This window comes from Musca vetustissima, unplaced genomic scaffold (assembly GCF_032173495.1).
Source record: "Musca vetustissima isolate MV318-11 ecotype Yass unplaced genomic scaffold, APGP_CSIRO_Mvet_v1 utg14522, whole genome shotgun sequence".
Taxonomy (NCBI): Eukaryota; Metazoa; Arthropoda; class Insecta; order Diptera; family Muscidae; genus Musca; species Musca vetustissima.
Genome location: NW_026873853.1, coordinates 59,021 through 64,922, shown reverse-complemented (window position 1 = coordinate 64,922; position 5,902 = coordinate 59,021).

The following is a 5,902-nucleotide window of genomic DNA, read 5'->3' as shown; positions in this document are numbered from 1 at the left end:
TTTGAAGCTCGAGTTTGAGTGTTTTTTTTAATTTTACTTCTAGCTTTAATACGCTAAACAGGAATTTCCACAAATCGATAATAAGATTATTGTAGTCGCGAATCTGCGTAATTTGATATGTATTTTGTGCGATCGAATTTCTAAATAACCTATTTTTCGGGCCAAATTTTTTAGATCTGTCAACTAAATGATGTGGGTACCCGCGATCAATAAGTTTTTTTTACATTTCGGATGATATAAAATCTTCTTCGTGAAAATCCATCTACCAGAACGGCGGGAACTGGCCTTCCAAAAACTCGAAATTTGGCAAAAAATGTTTTCGAAAATATCGCGGTTTTAATTGCGCTTTCTGTGGATCATTTCCGCTTCAATAAATGACCTCATACGGATTTTTAGCTTTTTCAAAAAGAAAACTTTAAAAACTTCAGCCGAAAGAGAGATGTACGCAATTTATCTCAAAATAGATTGTGCTGGCACATCCAATGTTCTTAATGGATCACATTGAAATCGGTATAGATCGATGTATTTTTTTAGGGTGCACCCCGAAATCGGATGCGCGTTTATGGAATATGGAGTTTTCGGAAATTATTCGTGTTTTAAGATTTTTGGGTACTTCAATGCAACGTGTTGCACATCTTAGCCGTCAAATGAAATTTCGCAAAATATATATGGATTGGAAGATAAACTTCAGTACTTCCTGGAAACCGCATGGGCATCAAATGGTTTTGAGAATTACGCGATTTAGACGCAATTTAAAATGTATATTTCATAATATTATTTTATTTTAAGATTTATTCCTATTTATAGAACCGCAAGATTTATCGGAAGGGTCTTGCTACAATCCACAAGGTGTATACTTATACACCAAATGTGATTATTTTTAAATATGTCAATTTTCGGCGAAATGCGGGTAAAATAGTAGAATAACCCCAAAATTTTTTCTGAAATTTATTGTATAAAATTCTTCGAACCAAAAACAAATATTTTTCCTCAATATCTTGATTTGTTGTCGCTCTGATTTACAAACCGCTACACGGACTTGTGTGATTTTGATATAATTTGATTCATCATGGTGTTTAGATTATGTAGATGTTTTTATATAAATTTTTAGGTGGGTGTATGTTATTAATATAATGAAAATATTGACGTAATCTCCTATATTTTTATTATTTTTTTTTATATTTCGCGAAGATGTGCAACTTTATCGCGATTATTATAATATATTCATATTCTTACTTTACGGAGGAGCAATATAATAAACGGCGTAATTTTAAGATTTTTTTCTTATGCCCAAAATTAAAACCTCGATAACTTTTGCGCGCATCAACCAACAATTTGATGGCGAACGGTTTCGGAGTCAGAACATTTTTCTCTATATGTGTACCAAAAATCATTGATGTGCCTTAAAAACAAAAAAGCAGATTTTTTTGAAAATGGAATATTAAAAAATTGGCAATATTGCGCCTATACGCAACCAATAAATGTTGCGATATTGCTAAATATACGTCTGTCCAATTGATAAGAAAATGTACATGGACTACTGAAATGAGTCTACAATAATATTCGACATGTTAGCTTGAAATCGATTCAGATCCTCTTCAGCGTTCTGAGTCTTAAACAAGTGAAAAAGCTTTAAGTGTCTAATTTAATGTAAACAAATGTGTAAAAACAGGTTGAGGCGAACCAGTTTTTTATGTTCTCTATCGATTTGTGACTAAGCCACTCATTTCACGGTCTGCGTGTCAAAGTAAAACTAGAAGCCAACAAAATGGGGACTACGCCCCTTATGTATCATTTTTCAAAATTGTAACTGCATCTACCTTTAAATGATGCTGACATTTTGAAGCTCGATTTTGAGTGTTTTTTTAATTTTACTTCTAGCTTTAATACGCAATATATATATATATATCTATATATATGGTTAATTATCGACCTTATGTTCTGGGGACGATCCAAAGAAGGAGGCGAATATTAATCATTATTGGTAGGGAGATTTGTTACCATATACGACTACAAAATACCAAATTGCAGCAAATTCGGTTAACAACGCGCTCAAGACCCCCCCCCCCCAAAATACCGGCAATTGGGAATGTGGGGCCTATCCGAAAAAATAGACCTATATTCATAATTTTTTGTGGGAAAATTTGGTACCTATTAAGAACTCAAAATACTAAATTACATCTAATTCGGCGGAAAAATACGATCAAACCCACCAAAATACTGAAAGTTAGGTGGTACCGTTATATGGGGACTACCAGAAAAAGTGGACCTATATTAATAATTTTTTGTGGAGACATTTAGTACTCAATAAGAACCCAATGTAGCAAATTTCAGCCTAAAATACCGAAAATTGAGGGGTACCGTTATATGGGAGCTATGCCTAAACGTGGACCGATATATCCCATCTTCGGACTTGACCTGCCTGCAGACAAAAAACAACTTTATGCAAAATTTCAGCACCCTATCTCAATTCCTTCAGAAGATAGCGTGATTATTCTTGATCAGCGTAAAATTCTAAGACGATCTAGCTCCATTTTTTCGGATAGCCCCCTGAACCCTTAAATGGGGCTATTCCAAAACATGAACCCATATATTTTTGCGTTCATTGTTACCCAAGAGTGTAATAAATTGAAATTTATCACAACCAAACCACAACCTACCGTTAACTTACTGATACTCATTTCGCACACATACTGGACCACATTACACGCCAAGTTATTTTTATTTGCAGCTTAGAGTTTTTTGAAATTTAATGCAATAACATTTTTATAGACAATTATAGAGTAACTTCGGGTAATGTGGACCACCATTTTCTTTTTTTTATTGTGGGCGTAACAACGGTAAAAAATAAAAACAAATTGTTTTCATAACATGGTAGATTTGTTGGGTAATTATATTCTAGGTCAAAAATTATATATATTTGTCCATAATAATGTTATTGCATTATATTTCAAAAAACTCTAAACTGCAAATAAAAATAACTTGGCGGGTAATGTGGACCAGTAAGTGTGGGTAATGAGGATCAGTATGTTAAAGGTAGGTTGTGGATTAATTGTGATAAATTTCAATTTATTGCAATCTTGGGTAACAATGAATGCACAAATATATGGGTCCATGTTTTGGAATAGCCCACATTTAAGGGTACCACCCCATTTGCGGTATTTTGAAGGTCCTTGCTACATTATCAAACCGAGACCCCTATAATTTCGGATATCGAGTATTCAGAGGATAGAATACCTCCTCGCATATTAAATGCGTTGTTTCGAACTCGTCCTCATGAAAATGTCCCACTTTTTTATAGTGGTCCACATTACCCGACATTGGATATTTTTATTTAAAAATAATTATCGGCTTCAAAAATGAATAAAAATTTAAAAATAACCTCTTTATATTCGAGAAAAGCAAAATGTTCGACTATTTTACAAAATCGTTCGACTATTGTGGTAAAAAATGTTCAAATCACACTTTTGCAATCAGAGCTACATCTTCAACTACTTAATTTTCAACATTGCAATTATTTATTAAAAACTAAGTTTGATGTTTGTTTTCACTAATTAGGAAAACATTTATCAAGGCGGCATTGACATATTTCAAGCATTTTCTTAGATATGGGTGGTCCACATTTGACGCATGGTCCACAATACCAGAAGTTACTCTATATAATTTTAGACCTGGAATATATTTAGCCAACAAATCTACTATGTTGTGAAAACAATTTGTTTTCAGTTTTTACCGTTGGTACGCCCACAATATCAAAAAAAGAAAATGGTGGTCCACATTACCGGAAGTTACTCTATATAGGTCCACTTTTTCTGGTAGTTCCCATATAACGGTACACCCAAATGTTCGGTATTTTGGGGGTTCTGATCGTATTTTTCGACCGAATTGTCTGTAATTTAAAACTTCTCTCGACTATAATTTATAAATATATGTCCATTTTTTCCATAAAAATTTCTGAAATTTGCATTTCATGTATATCGGAAGGCATTCCGGCATCTCCTCCATATAATGATAATTTCTGAAGGGAAGAATTGAGATACATAACAAAGCCTCATATAACTTTGCAATCTAAATTGCAGTGGTTTGAGGATTTTATACTCTACCATGCGTTATTAATATCAGTCCACGCTTTGGGGGTTTCAGATTTTAGGAAAAATCCCCATTAAAAATTGCTAAAATTTTTATTTGGTGTACCATTATGGTTTACACAAATCCGTTTGTAGAATTATCAGTGGTATTTTGGTATTTTCCCTATATTTCCATTTCAAGTATCTGTGAAATGGAAATATAGGGTGAAGGATTTCCAAAGTTCGGCCCGGCCGAACTTAACGTTTTTTTACTTGTTTATATTAAAATGGTTATCTAATTTGTTCCGCGTTTAGGGTTTGGTTCTAAGACTTTGTTGTAATCATTTCACCTGCAAAGGATATCTAGAGAAAAAAGTAGAACGTAAGGTTCGATAATGAACTATAGCCCTCATTTAGACCTAGCCCCTGTGTGGAGGTTTCAGAAAGAGTGGACCAATATTCCCCATCATCGAACTTGAATTAAGATTGGAAGAAATAATAAGATGGGCAATGTTTGAATGAAATCTAATTTTTTTGAAACGAATTTGGTCCAAAGGAACATGGGGCCTAGAACCAATATTTCGATGATCCGCATATTCACCGAGTTAAAGTGTATACACCCTCATTAGACTGAGGATATAATTATCCATTAAAATTTTCTGAAATTTGTATTATGGTTTACATAATCTCTTTTTAGAAATGTCGGTATAGGTCCACTTTTTTGTATGTTCCCTATATTTTCTATATTTATGGTGGAGGTATCCAAAGTTCGGCCCGGCCGAACTTAACACTTTTTCACTTGTTAGGTAATATTTTTTTGGCAACACTGCAAAATCCATGTATAGTGTTAAAAATAATTGCATTTTTCTATCAAATTGCTCTCTTCAATTACCTATTCGTCGCCGTTCACTCAACAACGTGGAAAATTTTGCGAAAGTATTTAAGTATGAAACCTTTTAAAATACAGGTGATGTAAAAATTAATGACTAACCACCTACAAAGAAAAATTAATTCGTATATTATATGAATACTGTTCAGAAAGTGTTGCCAATGTCGAGATTCCTGCATTTTATGAACGGAATCCATATAACTTTAAATACTTGTTTCTTATCAAAGAGATTGAGAATGAAAAAAATCAACTTTTTTGTGCGTTTTGAATGACGCAGGGAGAGAGAGAGAGAAACTCTAACTTTTTGATTTTCTGTTATTATCTTCCTTGTTATGTCTTTCTTTTCTTGTCTTGTACTCTTTATTTACTTACTTACGTGTTCTTTTTTACGGCAGTGGAACCAATTATTACAAATGTAAACACTCAGCTTGTTGCTCAACGCACTTGTTTGACAAATCAACACTTGATTGGTATATTGAATTTTGCATATATACAAACATAATTAGGAAAATTCATATGTGAATTTTATAACACCAATGCAGAGTTCGATAGCAGTGAGTGAAATAAGGAAACAATGAAATACAAAACTTACCACAATCTAGAGATAGGCGAGACGTTGCAAAACTAACAGCCAGCAAGTGGGGTGAGGGGGGAGGACAATACCAACACAAATCACAGTCGAACAAGGAATGGTTGCTGTTTTTTTTTTCTTGGGAGGAATACATTTGTTTTTGTCAAATCAAACCGGATGTATCATTTGTGGAGCAGTCGCGACCAAAGGATGTTTTTGGAAAATGTTCCTATCGCGCTTAAAAAAATCACACGTTAGATATAACTGATAAATATATTTTTGTCCGATTTCACGTAAATAATGTACTAGGGTTTAGTCGAAGGACATGGACTTTTGCACGCAGCATTACTTTTTATTTTAATTTTAGAACACATC